We start from the raw sequence: 25,288 nt of genomic DNA, 5'->3' as shown, positions 1-25,288 counted from the left end.
TGATGGTTATTAACTATGCAAAGACAGTCACCTTCAGCATTGCAGCCCTCCATCAGTACTTCAGCTTTGGTAGTCTCTGGCAAGGGGTTGGAAACCACATTCTAACTGAAGTGATAGTGTCACCCACTGAATTATAAGGTCAGAAGACCAGAGCCTCTCCCAGCCCACTTGGGCCGAATGGCCTGTTTGAATTGTCTAGGTTGTATCTAATTCAATGTAAATTTTCAGACCTAGAAGAGTGCAATATAACAAATTTTGGTGAAACACTGAAACACTGGGAATCTGCAATGGGAGCAGAAAATACTGGAATCCCTCAGCAGGCCAGCAGCATCTGTGGAGAGAAAGAAACTGTAAATGGTTGTTGCTGATTTTTCTTTTGCTTGTTTTTGGAATGCGAGTGTCGCTGGCAAGGCCAGCTTTTATTGCCCATCACTATCTGCCTTCGGGATGGCTGAATTTCTATTTATACATCCATATCATGCAGAACCATCCTAGATTTGCACAAAGTACAGTAGTCGGTGGGTAAAGGGACTTCTGTCCCTCGGTCGCAATGGCGGCTTTTTGTGCTGTATTGTCCCATTCCCAACACGTCCCTCCTCATTAATTATGCATTCGTAGGGAACATGCAAGATTGCTGGTGGGCACCACCAAGCAATGACCTCAGCGCTTCATCGTTCTAGACACCCCCATATTTAAAGTGCATCAGAGCGCAGCCTACTTCATGTCTCCAGACCCGGACTCCTCCAGGTGACAGATGGCCCCCGAAAGCAAAGAAGACGGCAGCTCCCAGATTTAATGACGCCTCTCTGGGGTACCTGCTGGACACAGTGGAAGGCCCATGGTGAAGTCCACTACCCCCGGTCTGGGCGAAGACCAGCAAGCAAGGTCACCAGTCCAGCAGTCAGCGCCAAAGCCCTGCAAAGGAGGACAGCCACCCAGTGCCAATAAAGCAAATGATCTCATCCATTCCACTAAGGTTAGTCACTCTTCTCATCACTCTCAACTCACACACTCACAAACCCATCACGCATCCACAGGGATCTCACCCACTTCCAGTTCAAGGAACATTCACTCTCTCAAACACACACTCATTGTCCTCATCCCATCCATGATACCATTCACCACCCACACATGCCAGGCATACTTCTCATCTGGCCTAGCAGGCGTCCTGCTTACTCTCTCTCCATCTGTATTCGTGCAGGACAAGCTGGCACACAACAAGAGGGACAGTTTGCAGTCTGGTGGAGGAATGCTTGAAATCAAGATCCTCATGGACTTTGAAAATAGAGCCATCCAGCTGGCTGGCGATGACCGGGACCGGTCCTGTGCTGAAGGTGAGGTCGGCGCTGCTTCACCAAGTGAGGATCCAGCAGTGCAACATCCATCAGACAACCATGCCAAGAGTGATGTGTCCTCTTTCACAGGCCACTGCCATGCACTGATTATCTCCCCTTGCTTTTGCAGGCACATCTGCCAAACAGCCGAGGGAGGTCACGACCCAGGTCCTCGACTCAAGCCCCAAAGAAACCTCTGAAGAAGAATCTTGAGGCACCCTCCCTGAAGTCCTGTAACAGTACAGTGCTTATCCATACCCTCCACCAGTGCAGAGACACACACCTCAATGGGACCTAGCTTTAGAGTAGCCTCAGGATCACAATCTGGTGAACACATAGAACTTTCTGATCCACAGCAGGTGGAGACAGGGACTTCCCAGGTCCCTGACACTCAGAGAACTGCTGGAGGCCAGAACATTGCTGAGTCCAAGTCAGATGATGAGCCTCTGGACTCAGTCATGTCACAGTTGCTGGAGCTGCAAAGGCAAGCTCGGGAACATCAGGAAGGGATGTCCGCTGCACTCCTCAGATTGCAAGGCACGATGGAGAAGCCCACCAGCCTTCAGGCTGGTGATAGTGCCGGCATTGCAACGCGCTGACGTCAACACTGGTAGGGTGGCGGCCACCATGGAGACTTTGGTCCAGGACATCAGCCCTGCACTGCTGCATGGGCTGAACTCCATTGTTGATGCAACAGTTGGCCTCCAACAGTGTCAACGCGAGAGGTGAGTGGGGCAGCTCGATCTCACTCCAGCTACCCCTTCTCCTCAAGGAGTCAACCAGGGGCCCTTGGGCACCCACAGGGAGGAGGATCAGCAATTGCACACCCGGAGCTATCCACCCAGGTGACTCTGGGAGAGTCCAGCCCATCCGAATCCCTTCTTCCTGTGACCCCAGCAGCTCCAGCTCCACAGGCCAAGGAGGGTGTCACTGCCACACAGCAGGACCTTGAAGGCAGGCCAGGGCCCTCCAGGTCTCGGCTGTCCAGAGGACGCCTGCCAAATTCATCACAGACAGGGAGTCACAATCAGCAGGCTGCCTCCACCTCTGCTGTGGATGTCCAGGGAGCACCAAGACGTAGCAGCAGGGTTAGGAAGGTTAAGAAGATGTAGTTTCACCGCATGGGCATGGGTGTTAATCACTTGTACATAATGTTGACAATTGTAAATAAACTCTCAAGAATGTCTCACTGCCTATGGCTCCTTGTACTGATGAGCAGTGTTTGTGTCACTCGGATGTGAAATCTTGGTTCCTGCACCAGATAAAGGCAGGTGTCTCAGTCCAGGGCCTCTTCCCTGTGCTTTGCGCAACCTTCCCGCACACAGATGATGCACCTTCACTGTCACTGGACATATCAGTTATGCCTGCACCTCGTTGGGTTTATCAGTGTTGACAGAATGTCCTGGGCCAGCACACAGAGTTCCGTCATTCTCTCTGTGTGCTCCCAGCACCTTTGAGGTGTGGCTGGCACCCCCATCTCATCAGCATCTGTGTCCGGTGACAGTGTGGTCTTGAAGGGTTCAGCTCACAAAGGATGCCATAGGATCAGGACAAGTTAAAGTTTTCCCGCTGCATCTTTATGTTATGACCCTGTTCACAGAGCACAAACGAGGAGCCATCAGTCAGACAGGAGTCAGATATTCATGTAAGCTGTGCGAGGATCCATGGAGTGTCCCCACTGCATGTCGTCATCATCCTCCTGGAATGTAGGGAATATGGGCATCTGCTCCGTTTCCATGACCGGAGCCTTATCACAGAGGGTATTTGCACTGCCATCATCCAGACAGGAGTCAAATATTCACAGAAGCAATGTGAGGCTTTTTGGAGTTTCCTCACTGCCTGTCGTCATCATCTTTCACAAATCTAGCAGCCGCGAGGCACTTGCCTTGTCTGGAGAGCACAATGGCCTCATCGATGTGATCTTCAACTCTGAGGATCCCCTCACCCTCATCCCCGTCAACGTCCAGCTCATTGGAGGAGACCTCGAGCTCCTCCATCTCCTCCTCAGCCAGCTCCTCTCCCCTTTGTAGGGCCAGGTTGTAAAAGGTGCAGCAGGTGATGATGATGCGTGACACCATCTGCGGACTGTATTGCAGGGCTCCACCAGACTGGTCCAGGCACTGGAACCTCATCTTCAGCATCCCGATGGTTTGCTCCACCAAGTTGCAAATTGCAGCATGAGTCTCATTATAGCGTCGCTTTGCTGCAGTCTGAGGCCGCCGCACGGGTGTCATCAGCCACGGCCTCTGTGGGGAGTCCTTGTCCCTGAGGAGCCATCCCTGCAGCCTCTGTGGATCCTGGAAGATGTCAGGAATCTGTAACTGACTGTGGATGTAGGCGGCATGCACACTGGGAATCGTGTGCAGACCTGTAGGATGTGTTTGTGGTGGTCACAGACTGGCTGAACATTCAGCGAGTGGAAGGCCTTGTGGTTGACATAGTTGACTGCTTGGTGCCATGGAGATCTAAGTGCCATGTGAGTTCAGTCAATGACTCCTTGCACCTGTGGAAGACCTGAGATCTGCACAAATCCTAGTGCTCTTGCTTCCTGGCTTTCCTGATCTTGGGCAAAATGCACAAAGTTGTTTGCTTTCGCAATTATGGCATCCATGACCTCCTGGATACACTTGTGCATGGAGGCTTATGAGATCCTGCATAGGTCACCTGTGGAGCCCTGGAAGGAGCCACTGGCATGGAAATTGAGCACTGCAGTCAATTTTACAGCCACTGGCAGTGGATGCCCTCCATGTCCCCTTGGTGCCAAGTCCTGCAGCAGGTGGCAGACGTGGCCGACCAGTTCCTTGGACATGCACAGTCTTTGGCGACACTGGTTCTCAATCATTGCAGGAATGACAAGCGTCATCTATAGACCCTGGGTCTGGGTAGGCGCTGAACAGCATTGGCTCTCTGTGGATCTTCAGTGGCATGCTCAAGATCTCCAGCTGCCTCTTCTTCTTGAGGTTGCTGCTCCACCCTCTGCGCAGCCAGGCCCAGGCCCCTTTTCTCCTTCATTTCCACTCTCTGTAAGCCACGGGGCATACAGCTTGTTCACCAGACTCCATGATCCTGATGTACTCCTCCTTCAGGATGAAAGAGAGAGATGCATGGGTTAGAATTGGTCTCCTTGGGAGCTCTCATGGTTATGAATGCAGCTCCGGCTCCATTCCAAGGGCCCTTAATGCATCCCAGAGAGTGCTGGCCACCACTTGGATGGCCAGAAATTAGTGCGCTGCATGGCTGTCCAAAATCTCTCCCACCTCCATCCCACTCCACCTGACCAGTTGGTAGCAGCCTTGCCAATTGGACTGCATGCTGTGCTCTCAGCTCAAGCACAGGCATTCTCCTAACCCACACTGCAAGGCTGCACTGTTAGCTTGAACCGTGGGGGAGGCTGGTCCAAACCAGGATGATGACATTGCAAGGGGCTGTGAGCACCTCCACCAGTGACTGCTCTATGGCCAGCTTTAGCAAGGAGATTGTACAGCATGTCCAGTCATCCAACTGTCCTGCAGTCCCCTAGAATGATCTTATTTTGCAGTCTGTGCCCGAGGGATGAAAAGCTCTGGAGTATTTGGTGGCACTTTCACATCTCTGCATTGCTTGAGTGGGCAGATAAGCTAGAGGCCTGATTCCAATCATATCAATGTGGCTGTGCCTGAACTGTCTCAGCTGCAGAGGAATGGTCACTTTATACAAGGTTTCCCTAATCTGTGGCCACTTCCTTCCCTCTCACCGCACATACACTTGTGCACTACCATCAGGTTGGGTTGCCTTGTCCCCCAACATTTTGTCCCAATTGCAGGGCAGCCCTTGCCCTGGCACCACACAGTCGGGCAGCCGGGAAAAAGCGCCTTGTCCGTGCCCTCACCTGAATGTGTGCAGCCTTTTCCTCGGTGTCCAACAGGCGACCCTCGCGAGTGCTGTGCAATGGTAGTGAGCACTCACCTTTGAGTTCCCCTGGAAGTTCAGCTCACCAGGTGCACGCCTTTTAAATGCTATTGTGAATCATGGCGTTCTGAAGTCACGCCAATGTGGGAGGTAAATTTGAGGTGGGGGGATGATTTCGGTGGGCCAGCAAGATGATGAGATGCAAATAGACTGAAGTTATGTTCCTGACATTGGGCAGCAGGAAAGGAAGCCCACCATTGATGGGCGGAGCAGACGGTGGCTAACTGCTTTCATGACGATGTGAAACCGATTTTTGGCCCTCCCTCCATATTGTACCCAACCCGGTCATCATGATACCCGCTGCCAATGGAGGTGGACAATTCCACCCATCGCTACTTACTCCATTACTGCCCTGTTTTGCCTTGCACCATCGTCCTTTCTGTCATTTAACCTCTCCTGCCTTCCAGCCTGCCATAGACCTTCTCATTTCCTCTTTCCTTCCCTCCCTCCTTTCCCTGACTCTGCACTTGCTTAAAACCTGTGACATCTCTTAACGTTTTCCAGTTCTGATGGAAGTCTGAAACATTCACTCCTTTTCTCTCTTCACAATCCCTGACCTGCTGAGTGTTTCCAGCATTTCTGACAGTCTAATGCGCCTTTTGAGGGTTTTGTTCTATTCTAGCTCTCCCTCACAATCTCTGCTACCAAAATGTCTGTCCCAATTACATACACACACATAAAAATAACATTCTCACTCTGACACATGCTATTGGCTGTATTTGTAACTGTGATTTGTGCCTTTTATGTGGTGATGACTGGGTGAAAAGAGGACTGTTTTGCACCTAATCAGTTTTGGAACCAAACAACGTTATCCTAAAGGGGTAAAATTCTAATAGATGTAGGAAATGTACCAAAGCTCCTTTCTGTCTGACTGGCTCTGACCTCTCACCGTCACAGGAATGTTTAGCAGACACAGAACCTTCCTCAGACACAGCGATACAGCCAAAGGACAGGTATCATTTTATCTAGGTGTCAGTCTTGACTCAGTGGGTAAAATTCTTGCCTCTGACCCTTGAGATTCGAATATATCCTGTAATCGAGTGCAGTACTGCGGGAGTGCAGAACTATCAGAGGAGCTGTTTTCGAGTGAGCTCCGTCTGCTCCCTCAGGTGGATATAAAAGGGCCCATGGCACTATTTTGAGGGGCAGCACTCCACAGGCATGCAACATGGTGAGGAGGCAGACCTCCAAGAACTACCACAACTGATATGGGGATTGAACCCCTGCCATTGGCATCATTACCACCATGATGAATAGGATAGATGCAGAATCAATCTAGCAGCTTAAAACTGAGGCGCTGTGCACCATCAGCATCAGCAGAAATGTGTTCAACCACAAACTGTAACCTCATGGTCTGGCATATCCCCCACTCTACCATTATCACCATGCCAAGGGACTAACCCTGATTCAATGAAGTGTACAGAAGGGCATGCCAGGAGCAGCACAAAATGAGGTCAACCCAGTGAAGCTACAACACAGGACTACTTGCCTGCCAACAATAGATGCAGCAGGTTAAGGACAGAGCTAAGCGATTCCATTACCAACGGATCAGATCTAAGCTCTGCAGTCCTGCCACATTCAGTCCTAAATGGTGGTGGACAATTAAACAGCTAACAGGAGGAGGAGGCTCCACAAATACCCCCAATCCGCAATGATGGGGAGCCCAGCACATCAGTGCAAAAGGTAAGGCTGAAACATTTGCCGGAGGCCGAGTGGATGATCCATCTTGGCCTCCTCCTGACGTCCCCAGCAACACAAATGCCAATCTTCAACCAAGAAATGGCTGAGGTCACTAGATACTGCAAAACCTATGGGCCCTGAGAAAAGTCCGTCTGTAGTGCTGAAAACTGTTGCTCCAGACCTTGCCGTGCCCCTAGCCAAGCTGTTCCAGTACAGCTACAACACTGGCATCTACCTGGCCTTGTGGAAAATTGCCCAGGTATGTCCTGTACACAAAAAACAGGATAAATCCAACCTGACCAATTACCGCCCCATCAGTCTACTCTCCATCATCAGTAAAGTAATGAAAGGTGTCATCAACAGTGCTATCAAGTGGCACTTGCTTAGCAATAACTTGCTCACTGACGCCCAGTTTGGGTTCTGCCGAGGCCACTCAGCTCCTAACTTCATTACAGCCTTGGTCCAAACATGGACTAAATTGCTGAAATCCCAAGACGAGGTGAGAGTAACTGCCCTTGACATCAATGCCGCATTTGACTGAATGTGGCATCAAGGAGCCCTGGCAAAATTGGAGTCAATAGGAATCGGGGGAAAACTCTTCGATGGTTGGAGCCATGCCTAGCACAAAGGAAGATGTTTTGGTTGATGGAGGTCAGTCATCTCATCTCCAGGACATCACTGCAGGGGTTCCTCAGGGTAGTGTCCTCGGCTCAACCATCTTCGGCTGCTTCATCAATGACCTTCCCTCGATTATAAAGGCAGAAGTGGGGATGTTCACTGATGATTGCATAGCATTCAGTACCACTTGTGACAACCAGTTCAGAAACTGAAACAGTCTGTGCCCATATCCAGCAAGACCTTTCTTTTTATTCATTCATTGGATGTGACTGTCGCTGGCTGGGCCAGCATTTATTGCTCATCCTTTATTGCCCTTGAGAAGGTGGTGGTGAGCTGCCTTCTTGAACCACTGCAGTCCATGTGGTGTAGGTACACCCACAGTGCTGTTAGGGAGGGTGTTCCAGGATTTTGACCCAGTGACAGTGAAGGAACAGCAATATATTTCTAAGTCAGGATGGTGGGTGATTTGGAGGGGGACTTCCAGGTGGTGGTGTTCCCATGTGTCTGCTGCCCTTGTTCTTCTAGATGGTAATAGTGGTCGTGGATTTGGGAGGTGCTGTCTAAGGAGTCTTGGTGAGTTCCTGCAGTGCATCTTGTAGATGGTACACACTGCTGCTACTGTGTGTCAGTTATGGAGGGAGTGAATGTTTGTGGATGGGGTGCCAATCAAGCAGGCTGCTTTGTCCTGGATAATGTTGAGCTTCTTGAGTATTGTGGAAGCTGCACTCATCCAGGCAAATGGGGAGTATTCCATCACACTCCTGACTTGTGCCTTGTAGATGATGGACAGGCTTTGGGGAGTCAGGAGGTGAGTTACTCGCTGCAGGATTCCATGCCACTGACCTGCTCTTGTAGCCACAGTATTTAAACGGCTATTTATATGGGATGACTGAATGATTTGTGAGGTTCAAGTGGAGTATGTGAATGTTATTTGTGAGTGCTAAGTCTTTGAACTGCGAGGTGAGTGATGTGGCTGTGGTGCATTGAGCTGGGTTTGGTAGGTAAATTTGAAGATGCATTCATTGACATTGACCGTGAGATCGTTGAACTTCTTCCAATATTGCTGCAAGCTTCTCAGGGCACGGCACCTTGCACTGAACTCCTTGGCTACCTGCTCCTATTCCCTTCAGATGATGAGATGATGATCCTTGAGGGACATATGCACCCCCCCCACACTCCCACCCGCAATCCCCCCCGCCCAACCAGCAACGCCCCCACCCCCCGCCCCCCCCACAACCCCTCCCCCCACTTCCCCATGGAAGCATGACCTCTCTCTTCCTGCTGACTTTCATCACTATAGTCTCCAGTGTTGCATCTTTGAACTTGAGAGCCCTCTCTCTTCTCTGGTGCTCCATTTGGGTAGCTCCTATTAGCAGCCATTATCAATTCAGGCAGCCAGCAGCAGCTTCCTTCTAAGGAGTGCAGCTCCCTTCTAAGAGGGATAAACTGTCTTGAAAAGAAGCTGGTTAACTGCACCATGTAGTGCTGGGCCCTCTGCTGTGTGCTCCAGGCATCCAACAGTCTGGCTCCACTCAGCGCACAGCTACAATCACGCACACAAGGAGGCAGGACTAAGTTGTGTGCAGCTTGCCTCAACAGGAATGGACAGGGACAGATGGTGAATCATGGCAGCCTGCACCTGAAAATGGGCTTTAACAAATTCTTAGCCCCTTGAGCCCAAAGTGGATGGGCTCATATTTCCTAACATTGAACTCCATCTGTCACAGTGTTGGCCACTCGCTTACTCTGCCTGTATCCCTAAGCAACTTCTTCCTCCCATCTGCACTACTTAATGTCCCCGCTAGGTTAGTGTCATCCACAAAGTTGGAAACACAACTCTCTATTCCGTCCTCCAAGTCATGAGTAAATGTGGGACAATCAGAGGCCCCAGAACAGTTCCATGTGGAACACTGCTTATCATTCCACCACCACTAACCTGATGCTACCACAGGGAGTAGTTGAGGTGAAAAGTATAGATGTATTTTAAAGAGAAACTAGACAAATATGAGGGAGAATGAAATAGAGGGCATTGCTGTAGTCAGATGAAGAAAGATGGGAGGAGGCTTGAGTAGAGGATAAATGCTGACATGGACGGATCGGGCTAAATGGCCAGATTCCATTCCGTATATTCTTTGTAATTCTATGCAATTATCCCTACTCCTCATCTCCAAACTCCCAACCAATTTCAAAACCAAAAAAGCTACCTCCAATTATTATGCTTTCATTTTTGCCAATCTTCTCTCGTGTGATGTCTTATCAAACACTTTTTGGACGGGCATGTAAATAACATGGAAAGCCACTCCCTTATCCACTGTGCCAGTGACCTCCTCAAACAAGAATTCAGCTCATTTTGTCAGACATGACCTACCCTTTGCAAATCCAGGCTGGCTCTTTGATCAGCTTCTGCTTATCCAAGTACTCAGTCACTCTTGTCCCTGATGACAGATTCCAGGAACTGCCCCACAGCTGATGTTAGCCTGACAGGGTCACCTAGTTTATCTCTCCCTCCATCCCTAACATCTATTTATAATGAGACCCGTCGGAAAAACTGCCAGCAGCTGGTATTTTCCACAAGGTGCCTAAGACAACATGGGTGCACACACAAACAGGCACAGTAAAACCAGTTGGAAAATGTTTACACATCAGCTTCTGTCATCTCACCTTATTTGCACATCAAAAAGCAAACTGCATGTGAGCCATTCACTTAATTTAAGGGGTAGGAGATACTATGGCAGATGAGGATATGTGCTTGTCTGCCTGGACAACGCAGAGGTGCAAGCTAAACCATTTACAGCAGCGGTCACGTTACTTCCAAGCCTATCTCCAGCCAATCAGAACTGATCTATGATGTCTGCCTTGGCTGATGAAATTTGGTTTCGACATCACCAGTTGCTGATTGTTGATGCCTCTGTTTAAGTTTCAGAGTATTGTCCACCATCTTTGCCATGCCTCCCTCTCCAGCCGCGATGCGGAGAGAACGTTTGGCAAACTTATATCAAGAGAGTTGGTGGCGGTGGGGGAGGGGTGGGGAGCGGTTTGGGAACTTGCTACTTTCGTGAAGCATCGGCCTCGACAAGAAAAAACTTTTCCAAACTTTTCTGAACAGGAATCTCCAATCCATCACACGCACAAAAGTGTGTTCAGACTGAGCACATCCCTGGAATCCCTGACGATCCACTCTGACTGAATGGCCAATCAGGGCTCTCCAATGCCAAGCCAGAAAACGTGGCTGCCACGAAAGCACCAAGTGTAGTGTTTGGTTGTTTGATTATGTTTTTCTGTTTTCTGTGTATTATTAGTTCAGCCTGGGCGTGGTTTCTTTGAGAGAGAGAAAAACTGAACTGAGGCAAGCTATGGAAGCATAGGAGCAGACATTTTAAAGCCCCCAAGAAGACAGCTCTCCACCATCTCCTCAAGGGTAACTTGGGATGGGCAGTAAATGCTGGCCCAGCTGCTGAAGCCCACATCCTGTGAGTGAGTAAAATAAAGCTCCTGCACACTTAGGTCAGAATTTTTCACTTGACGTGCGGGCATGTGCCCGACACACTCCAGTGTAAAATGACACGTGATGACATCGGCCGAGCATCCTGACATCATCGCGACTCGTGCGATATTTCGGTTGGCGGGCACGTGCCGGAGTCGGCGGTGCACCAGCTGACAATTGAGCGGCTTTTTGAGGCTATTAATCAACTAATTGACTAGAATTTTTCGCTGTCCGTCCAGCTGTTCGGTTGGCAGGCGAACAGGCCAAGCGCCCTTTGCATTTTTTGTTGAAACCTCATCCATTCGACCAGTGATTGAAAATATAAAAACTTTTTACACTCATATTTTACACGACCCTGCCCGTGTGACAGAGTCACATGAGGGGGAATCTTTGCATTATTTTAAAAATCTTTATTTTTATTGATAAAAATCTTCATAGAGCTGCCTCAGGGAGCTTTTACTGTGCGCACCCATGTGCATGCACGAACTTCAGCACTTGTGCTCCACCCATCCCCACCCTGGCAGCGCTGAGCGTTGAGTGCGCGTTTCACACAGGCTGGCTGGTAATTGGCCGGTTAGCGTGAAATCGCAGTCGGGGCCTGACACAGGCAGTGGCCGGTTTCTCAGCCTCTCCCGCTCGACCCAGCCTCTCCCGCTCGACCCAGCCTCATCCACTCGACCCAGCCTCTCCCGCTCGAACCAGCCTCATCCACTCGACCCAGCCTCATCCACTCGACCCGGCCTCTCCCACTCAACCAGCCTCTCCCACTCGACCCAGCCTCTCCCACTCAACCAGCCTCTCCCACTCGACCAGCCTCTCCCACTCGACCCAGCCTCTCCCACTCGACCCAGCCTCTCCTGCTCGACCCAGCCTCTCCCGCTCGACCCAGCCTCTCCCACTCGACCCAGCCTCTCCCACTCGACCCAGCCTCTCCCACTCAACCAGCCTCTCCCACTCGACCAGCCTCTCCCACTCGACCCAGCCTCTCCCGCTTGACCCAGCCTCTCCTGCTCGACCCAGCCTCATCCACTCGACCCAGCCTCTCCCACTCGACCCAGCCTCTCCCACTCGACTCAGCCTCATCCACTCGACCCAGCCTCTCCCACTCGACTCAGCATCATCCACTCGACCCAGCCTCTCCCGCTCGAACCAGCCTCATCCACTCGACCCAGCCTCATCCACTCGACCCGGCCTCTCCCACTCAACCAGCCTCTCCCACTCGACCCAGCCTCTCCCACTCAACCAGCCTCTCCCACTCGACCAGCCTCTCCCACTCGACCCAGCCTCTCCCACTCGACCCAGCCTCTCCTGCTCGACCCAGCCTCTCCCGCTCGACCCAGCCTCTCCCACTCGACCCAGCCTCTCCCACTCGACCCAGCCTCTCCCACTCAACCAGCCTCTCCCACTCGACCAGCCTCTCCCACTCGACCCAGCCTCTCCCGCTTGACCCAGCCTCTCCTGCTCAACCCAGCCTCATCCACTCGACCCAGCCTCTCCCACTCGACCCAGCCTCTCCCACTCGACTCAGCCTCATCCACTCGACCCAGCCTCTCCCACTCGACTCAGCCTCATCCACTCGACCCAGCCTCTCCCACTCGACTCAGCCTCATCCACTCCACACAGCCTCTCCCGCTCGACTCAGCCTCATCCACTCGACCCAGCCTCTCCCACTCAACTCAGCCTCATCCACTCGACCCAGCCTCTCCCACTCGACTCAGCCTCATCCACTCGACCCAGCCTCTCCCACTCGACTCAGCCTCATCCACTCGATCCAGCCTCATCCACTCGACCGAGCCTCTCCCACTCGACTCAGCCTCATCCACTCGAACCAGCCTCTCCCACTCGACTCAGCCTCATCCACTCCACACAGCCTCTCCCGCTCGACCCAGCCTCTCCCACTCGACCCAGCCTCATCCACTCGACCCAGCCTCATCCACTCGACCCAGCCTCATCCACTCGACCCAGCCTCTCCCACTCGACCCAGCCTCATCCACTCGACCCAGCCTCTCCCACTCGACCCAGCCTCTCCCACTCAACCAGCCTCTCCCGCACGACCCAGCCTCTCCTGCTCGACCCAGCCTCTCCTGCTCGACCCAGCCTCATCCACTCGACCCAGCCTCTCCCACTCGACCCAGCCTCATCGACTCCACACAGCCTCTCCCGCACGACCCAGCCTCTCCCACTCAACAAGCCTCTCCCGCACAACCCAGCCTCTCCTGCTCGACCTAGCCTCATCCACTCCACACAGCCTCTCCCACTCGACCCAGCCTCTCCTGCTCGACCCAGCCTCTCCCGCTCGACCCAGCCTCTCCCACTCAACCAGCCTCTCCCACTCGACCAGCCTCTCCCACTCGACCCAGCCTCTCCCGCACGACCCAGCCTCTCCCACTCAACAAGCCTCTCCCGCACAACCCAGCCTCTCCTGCTCGACCTAGCCTCATCCACTCCACACAGCCTCTCCCGCTCGACCCAGCCTCATCCACTCGACCCAGCCTCATCCACTCGACCCAGCCTCTCCCACTCGACAACCAGAAAATCCTGGCCTTAGAAACCGGTGCATAACCTCCAAGGTATAAAACATAACCCCAAGCCCAGAGACATCCTGGGAACAGATTCTTGGCAATTTTCACCATGGACTGTGTTTCTGTGAATGTCTAATTATTTGCTACAGCACAGGCGTTAACAATATCTTCTGACATGGACCTCAGCAAATACTCCCCTCATATTTTAGCTGCCCAAACTGTTTAGGTTTCAGTGCAAACTTCACTGCAGATTTCCATCGACCCCTGCAACCTTCCCAAACCTCATAACTGCACCCCCCCCACCCCACCCCCACCAATTAACAGCTAAACCTTATATTTCCTGTGAAGCAACTGCAGGAGAAATTGCTCAAATGTGAAAAATGCCCTTCCTTTTGTGCTGTTTGCTCAGCAACAGCATCATTGAACCTTCCCTCATTGGCTGCTGAGGTGCATAAATCATGGAAGATAAGGATCCAGGAATCAATGAGTGGAGGGAAGCCTGTATCAACAAGATAAAGGCAGGAGAAAACACACACACACAGACGCACGCACATGCACATGCACATGCGCACACAGACACACACATGCACACACAGTCATGCACATACACACACAAACACACAGACACGCACATGCACACACAAACACACGCACAAGCACACACAGACACACGCACACACACATGCACATACAAACACATGCACATGCACACACAGTCACGCACATACACACACAAACACACGCACATGCACATGCACACACAGACACGCACATGCACACACAGTCACGCACATACACACACAAACACATGCACACGCACATGCACACACATACACACACAAACACACGCACATGTGCACACAGACACACACACATGCACATAAACACACAAACACATGCACACGCACATGCACACACAAACTCAAGCACAAGAACACGCACACATGGACACACTCACACACACATGCACACACAAACACATGCATATGCACACACATGCACATGCATATGCACATGCACACACAGACACACACGTGCACGCACATGCAAATGCACATACACACACGCACACAAGGCAGAATGTTTCGCTGCTCGAGTGTAAAATACCGCATGCTGACATTGGGTGAGTGTTCCGACGTCAGCGCGCCCTTGCATGATATTTTGGTTGGCGAGCGTGCGTGGGAATGGGAGCCGGGCCTGCCATCAATTACAAGGCCAGTTAAGGCCATTTAAAAGGCAATTACACTGTATTTTATATTAAAGCAAAATACTGCGGATGCTGGAAATCTGAAACAAAAACAAAAATAGCCAGAAAAGCTCAGCAGGTCTGACAGCGTCTGGGGAGAGGAATACAGCTAATGTTTTGAGTCCGGATGGAACCCTTACACAAAGCTGTATTTTATGTTGCTTGTGCGATTTCACACGCGTTGCATGGGGCAAAACAGGCAGACGGGCGGCCGACAATTTGCTAAACCTCATCCACAGTCAGCAGCATTGCCAGTGTGAACAGTGAAGAGTTGAGGAGATAGTTTGCTGCTGGTTGCTTATTGGTACTTAGCAACTGCATCTCTATTTGGGTTTTCATTGTTAGCATTTCCAGGCTTTATTTCAGGACTCATTGGTGTCTCCAAGCCCACTGGAGGATTCAGACCATGTGGACCCTTCCAGGTATCAGACTGCCTTCCCTTACCCTGGTAATGGGGATTGTGGTCTCCGCTGGTGACATCTCCTCTGAGGAGGAAAAGAGGGGCAGAAGGGAGAGGAGGCCAGGTGTCCCAGTGCAGCTTCCATGGGAGGGACCTGTGGGAGGAGAGGCGCAGACACAAGGGGCGCAGGGCCAACTGGAAGTCCAAGGCGGAAGGGGGCACAGAAGATGCCACTATTCTCGTGCCAGGGTTTACAGGCGGCGATGCAGCTACCTCAAGATGTCTGAGGTGCAATACTGATGGAGGCCCCGTCTCTCAAGAGAAAAAGTGACCTCCATCTGTCAGATGATTGGGCCTGAGATCAGCTCCGACTGTGTGAGTAGAAACCCCATGCCAGTGGCTCTGAAGGACACAGTGACCCTCAACCTCTATGCCTTTGGCTCATTCCAGGGGTCAGTGGGGGCTCTGTGTGGAGTCTCCCAATCAGCTGTCCACAGTTGTGTCAAGCTGGTGACAGAAGCTCTGTTCAGGCAGATACTGACCTTTATTCTTTACCGTATGGATGAGGCCAGCCAGGCTGAGTGAGCCAGAGGCTTCGCAGACATTGCTGCCTTCCCCCACGTCCAGGGCGCTATAGACTACACACATGTGGCCAACAAGGTGCCAGCAGGTGAACCCGGTGCCTTTGTCAACAGGAAGGGCTTCCACTCCATGAACGTGCAGATAGTGTGTGATCACAGGATGCTGATTCTACAAGTCTGTGCAAGGTACCCAGGCAGCTCCCATGATGCGTATATGCTCAGACACTCCCAGATGCCGGGGCTCTTCAGTGCTCCAGCCCGGCTGGATGGATGGATAACAAGGGCTATCCATTGAAAAGGTGGCTCCTGATGCCTCTCCGTCACCGAAGAACAGAGGTGGAGCAGCGGGTACAATAGGAGTCATGCCTCTACAAGGGCAGTGATAGAGAGAACCATAGGTCTTTTCACGATGCACTTCCAATGCCTGGACTGTTCAGGGGGTGCACTACATTACGCCCCAGAGCGGGTGTCACTGATAGTGGTTGCATGCTGTGCTCTCCACAATCTGGCACTGGCAAGGGGGGAGGAAGAGGGTCTTGTCGCAGCTCCACAGACCACAGGGGATGAGTCCAGGAGTGAGTCAGAAGAGGAGCCTGGTGAGGAGAGCACTGAGGACGTGGAAGCACCTCCAGGGAGGCAGGGACACCAGGGACACTTTGATCCAACGGTCCTTCAGCCCGGCTGCCTTTGACTGAACATCGTCCTGGTCTCCAGCAGTCCTCTGACTGCCGGCGTCCTGGGCACTCTCTGCCTCGGCTTGCACCTCAAGCGAGTGTGATGTGCCCTCACCGCTGTGCACCGACATTCTAGCTGCCAAATTAATGCCCACCGAGGTGCTGGTGTCTGCGCTGGTGTCTGGTTTAGAGAGCGGATGTGACGCAGGTGCAGATGAAGCCCAGGGGTCCTCCAGTGTCAGGGGTGGCCCTTCAGGGTCCAAAGAATGAGTACGTGCTTGTGAATCTAAAAGGGAGAAGAAGGACATGTCATTAGTTAAAGTCATCACACTGTCACTGTGCCTGCCAGGCACCCTGGTGAGACAATGGAGATCTGCATCATGGAGCCATCGTCTTTCAATGATCAATGGGGACACCAGGTTTGAGGCTCCCATCAATGAAGAGACTACACTAGAAAGGTTGCACAATCTGAAACTCTCACCACTGTGTACCGCATTCTTACCTTCGTCTGACACCCCCGCCTCTCCACACTCGGTTGCACAGTGTACGTGCCGGCTCTCCAGCTCCGGGGTGTCCTGCTCAAACCTGGTCAGCAGCAGCAGGTTGGGCAGGTCTCCCCCTGTCCGTGATCTCTCCAATTGGTTATGGCTCATCTTCTCCTGAAAGGACAGAGAATCATTGATTAGTCCACTCTCTACCTGCAGCACCAGTGCAGCCTGGCCAACCCTAGCTGAGGAGCACCTCCCAGGGCACATCCGAGCCGTGGCCCTTGAGCCGCAAGGCTCTCAGTCCAAGCAGCCAAGGCTCACCCCCTTGGCCAGCTCCGGCATCATCGACAGTTGGCATTCAGAATCTAACAGCCCTGAGGTCCACGGGAGGACAGCCAGACTTTAACATTTCAACACACTGACCCATGCCAACACGGAACTCACCCTTCCTGAACACACTCTTCCTGCACTGCACCCATGTGTGCCACACCACGTCATGGCTGCTGACCAGTGCTGCCACCTCCTCCTATGCCCACTTGGTGAGATGCGGTGGGCTCCTCCCCCCATCTCTGGGGACAAGCGGGTCCCTCTTGGTAGCCACCTCGCCAGCAGGTCAGCGAGGCACTCATCAACGAGGTGGGGGGGCCGAATGCCCACCCGACTTGCCCTCCTGCCTGGCGTCTCCAGCCACACTTGACTCCATCGCTTTGCTAGCACAGAACAGAGGTTCTTCCCTGGCGGCTTTCCAGAGGCTGCCTGGGATGTTTTTAAACCGGTCGCCAGGTCACAATTGGACCTGGGGGCTAACAGGCTCGGCCCTTCCTGACCAGTGGGGAGCCGCATTTCACACTGAGCCGGCCTTAATTGTCCCCCCAGCGTAAAATCAGAGTTGAGGGTCGATTGCAGGCGGCGGCCCGTTTCCCAGCTGCTCCCGATCCCGCTGACTGTATCCGTCTGCTGAGCTCAAAATTCTGCCCACACACACGCACACACACACAGACACACACACACACACACACACACACAGATAGACACACAAGCACACAGATAGACACGCACACACAGATAGACACACACACAGATAAATACACACACACACACACAGATAGACATACACACACACACACACACACAAGCAGACAGATAGACACACACACACAGATAGACACACACACAGATAGATACGCACACACACAAACACAGATAGACACAGACACACACGCAGACACAGATAGACACACACACACACAGATAGACACAAACATACACACACACAAAGATAGACACACACACACAGACACACACACACACAAACACAGTTAGACACACACACACACACAGATAGACACACAAACACAGATAGACACACAAACACACACAGATAGACACACACACACAAACACACAAGCACACAGATAGACACACAAACACAGACAGACACACACACAGATAGATACGCACACACACACACAAATAGACACAGACACACACACAGACACAGATAGACACACACACACACCGATAGACACAAACATACACACACACACAGATAGGCACACACACACAGACACACACACACACACAAAAACAGATAGACACACACACACACACAGATAGACACACAAACACAGATAGACACACAAACACACACAGATAGACACACACACACAAACACACAAGCACACAGATAGACACACAAACACAGACAGACACACACACAGATAGATACGCACACACACACACAAATAGACACAGACACACACACAGACACAGATAGACACACACACACACCGATAGACACAAACATACACACACACACAGATAGGCACACACACACAGACACACACACACACAAAAACAGATAGACACACACACACACACAGATAGACACAAACACACAGATACACACACACACAGATGGATAGGCACACACATAAAGACACAGATAGACACGCACACACACACTGATAGACACACACACACAAACACACACACAAACACACACACACAGACACACACAGATAGACACACACACAGATAGACACACACACAGACACACACACAAACACATACAGATAGACACACCCAAACACGCACACACAGATAGACACACACATACACACAAACACAGATACACACACACACACACACAGATAGACACACACACACACAGATAGGCACACACACACACACACACACAGATAGACACACACACAAACACACAAACAGATAGGCACACACAGACACACACACACACAGATAGAGACACACACACAGATAGGCACACACAGACACACACAAACAGATAGACACACACAGACACACACACACAGATAGATGCACACAAACACAGACACAGACACACACACACACACACAGATAGACACACACACACACACACAAACACACACACACACATAGACACACACACACACACACACAGATAGGCACACACAGACACATTCACACACACCGATAGACACACACAGAGACACACACACACAGACAGATAGACACACACACAGATAGACACACACACAGACACACACACACAATCAAACACAGATAGACACATAGACACACACACAGATAGACACACACACACAAACACAGATAGACACACACACACACAGATAGACACACACACACAGATACATACACATACATACACACACACACACAGATAGACACACACACAAACACAGATACGCACACACAGACACACACACACACACAGATAGACATACACACGGACACACACACACACCGATAGACACACACACACACAGATAGGCACACTGATAGACATACACACATACACACACACACGGATATTCACACATACACACACACACACAGATAGACGCACACACACACACAAACACACACACAGACAGATACTCACAGATAGACACACACAGGTAGACACACACACACAAACACACACACAGATAGACACATACGCACAAACAGACACACACAGATAGAAACACACACAGATAGACACACACACACAGATAGATAGACACACACACACACACGCAGATAGACACACACACACACAGATCGATAGACACACACACACACAGATAGACACACACACACACAGATGCACACACACAGATAGACACACACAAACACACAGACACACACAAACACACACAGATAGACACACACTCACACACACACACAGATCAGCACACACAGACACACACACACAGACACACACACACAGACACACACACACAAACACACACACACAGATACACACACACACACAGACACACACACACACACAAACACAGATAGACACACACACACACACACAGATAGACACACACACACACAGATAGACACAGGTCCACACACACACACACAGATAGAAACACACACAGATAGACACACATGCACAAACACACACACACAGATAGACCCACACACACAAACACACACACAGATTGACACACACACAGATAGATACACACACACACACACATAGATAGACACTCACACAAACACACAGATAGATACACCCACACACACACACACACAGATAGATAGACACACACACACACACATACACACACACACACACAGATAGACACACACACACACACACACAGATAGGCACACACACAGACACACACACACACACACACACACATACACACACAGATAGACACACACAAACACACAGATTGACACACACACACAGACACACACACACACAGATAGACACACATACACACACACACAGATAGACACACACACACACACACACACACACACACACAAACAGATAGGGACACGCTGACACACACACACACACACACAGATGGACACACACACACACACAGATAGGCACACACAGAAACACACAAACTGATAGACACACACACAGATAGGCACACACACACAGATAGACATACATACACAAACACACACAGGTAGACACACACACACACACACACAAACAGATAGGCACACGCAGACACACACACAGATAGACACACACACTCAAACACACACAGATAGACACACACACACACACACACACACACACACAAACTGATAGACACACACAGACACACACACACACACAGATAGACACATACAAACACACAGGCACACACACACACACACACACACACAAACACACACACACACATAGACACACACACACACACAGATAGGCACAGACAGACAGACACACACACACACCGATAGACACACACAGAGACACACACACAGAGATAGACACACACACACAGGTAGACACACACACAGACACGCACACACAATCAAACACAGATAGACACACGTACACACACACAGATAGACACACACGCACACATAGACACACATACATACACACACACACACACAGATAGTCACACACACAAACACAGATACACACACACAGACACACACACAGAGAGATAGTCATACACACGGACACACACACACAGATAGACACACACACACACACACAGATAGACACACACATACACAGATAGAGGCACACACAGAAACACATACAGATAGACACACACACACACATACACACACACACAGATAGACACACACACGCACACACACACAGATAGGCACACACACACACACACAGATAGGCATACTGATAGACATACACACACACACACACAGATATTCACACATACACAAACACACACAGATAGACACACAAACACACAAACAAACACACAGACAGACAATCACAGATAGACACACACGCAAAACACACACACACAGATAGACACACACACAGATAGACACACACACACAAAGATAGATGGACACACACACACACAGATAGACACACACATACACAGATCGATAGACACAGACACACACACAGATAGACACACACACACACACACACATACACAGATACACACACACACATGCACACACACGGATAGACACACACAAACACAAAGACACACACAAACAAAGACAGATAGACACACACTCAGAAACATACACACAGATCGGCACACACACACACACACAGACACACACACAAACACACACACACAGATAGACACACCCAAACACGCACACACACAGATAGACACCCACACACACACAAACAAAGATAGACACACACACACACAGATAGACACACACAGATAGAAACACACACACACAGATTGACACACACACAGATAGACACACACACACACACAGATAGATAGACACTCACACAAACAGATAGATGCATACACACACACACACACAGATAGACACACACACACACAGATAGACACAGGTCCACACACACACACACACAGATAGAAACACACACAGATAGACACACATGCACAAACACACACACACAGATAGACCCACACACACAAACACACACACAGATTGACACACACACAGATAGATACACACACACACACATAGATAGACACTCACACAAACACACAGATAGATACACACACACACACACACACACAGATAGATAGACACACACACACACACATACACACACACACACAGATAGACACACACACACACACACACACACACAGATAGGCACACACACAGACACACACACACACACACACACACAGACACACATACACACACAGATAGACACACACAAACACAGAGATTGACACACACACACAGACACACACACACACAGATAGATAGACACTCACACACACACACAGATAGATACACACACACACACACAGATAGGTAGACACACACACACAAACACAGATACACACACACACACAGATAGACACACACACACACACACCCACACAAACAGATAGGCACACGCAGACACACACACACACAGATAAACACACACACACAGATAGACACACACACACACACGAACACAGATAGACACACACACACACACACACACACACACACAGATGGACACACATGCACAGATAGACACACATACATACACACACACACACACAGATAGACACACACACAAACACAGATACACACACACAGACACACACACACACAGATAGACACACACATACACAGATAGAGGCACACACAGATAGACACACACACACACACACACAATCAAACACAGATAGACACACACACAAACAGATAGACACACACACAGACAGATAGACACACACGCACAGATAGACACACATAAAAACACAGATACGCAGACACAGACAGGCACACACACACACACACACACACACACACACACACAGATAGGCATACTGATAGACGTACACACACACACACACACAGATGTTCACCCATAAACACACACACAGATAGACACACACACACACAAACAAACACACAGACAGCCAATCACAGATAGACACACACACAGATAGACACAAACACACACACAGATAGACGCACACACAGATAGACACAAAGACACACACACACAGAGATAGACACACACACACACAGATAGAAACACACACAAACACACAGATAGACACACACACACAGATAGACACACACACACGCAAACACTCACACACACACACAAACACACACAGACACACAGACACACACAGATAGACACATACACACAGATACACACACACAGATAGACACACACACACAGACAGACACACACAAACAGATAGATACGCACACACACACACACATATGTGCACACGCAGATAGACAGGCATGCATGCAGAAACACATCCCCACACATACATAGACACACACGAATACACAAACAGATAGATACACACGTACACAAGTAGACACACATAGACACTCCCACTCACAGATTGACACACATGCAGATAGACACACACACAAACACACAGATAGACACACACACGCACACACACACAGATAGGCACACTGATGGAAATACACACACACACACACACACACACACAGATATACACATACACACACACACAGATAGACACACACACACACAAACACACACACAGACAGTCAATCACAGATAGACACACACACAGGTAGACACACACGCACAAACACACTCAGTGATAGACACACACACACACAAACACAGACACACAGATAGACACACACACAGATAGACACACACACAGACAGATAGATAGACACACACACACACACAGAGATAGACACACACACACACACACAGATCGATAGACACACACACACACACACAGATAGACACACACACACACACACAGATACACACACTCACAGATAAACACACACACATACACACACAAAGATAGACACACACACACACACACACACACACACACAAACAGATAGGGACACGCTGACACACACACACACACACACAGATGGACACACACACACACACAGATAGGCACACACAGAAACACACAAACTGATAGACACACACACAGATAGGCACACACACACAGATAGACCCACATACACAAACACACACAGGTAGACACACACACACACAAACAGATAGGCACACGCAGACACACACACAGATAGACACACACACTCAAACACACACAGATAGACACACACACACACACACACACACACACACACACACAAACTGATAGACACACACAGACACACACACACACACAGATAGACACATACAAACACACAGGCACACACACACACACACACACACACACACACACAAACACACACACACACATAGACACACACACACACACAGATAGGCACAGACAGACAGACACACACACACACCGATAGACACACACAGAGACACACACACAGAGATAGACACACACACACAGGTAGACACACACACAGACACGCACACACAATCAAACACAGATAGACACACGTACACACACACAGATAGACACACACGCACACATAGACACACATACATACACACACACACACACAGATAGTCACACACACAAACACAGATACACACACACAGACACACACACAGAGAGATAGTCATACACACGGACACACACACACACAGATAGACACACACACACACACACAGATAGACACACACATACACAGATAGAGGCACACACAGAAACACATACAGATAGACACACACACACACATACACACACACACAGATAGACACACACACGCACACACACACAGATAGGCACACACACACACACACAGATAGGCATACTGATAGACATACACACACACACACACAGATATTCACACATACACACACACACACAGATAGACACACAAACACACAAACAAACACACAGACAGACAATCACAGATAGACACACACGCAAAACACACACACACAGATAGACACACACACAGATAGACACACACACACAAAGATAGATGGACACACACACACACAGATAG

This window comes from Carcharodon carcharias, chromosome 5 (assembly GCF_017639515.1).
Source record: "Carcharodon carcharias isolate sCarCar2 chromosome 5, sCarCar2.pri, whole genome shotgun sequence".
In the NCBI taxonomy this organism is placed as follows: domain Eukaryota; kingdom Metazoa; phylum Chordata; class Chondrichthyes; order Lamniformes; family Lamnidae; genus Carcharodon; species Carcharodon carcharias.
Note: the sequence above shows the minus strand (reverse complement) of the source record.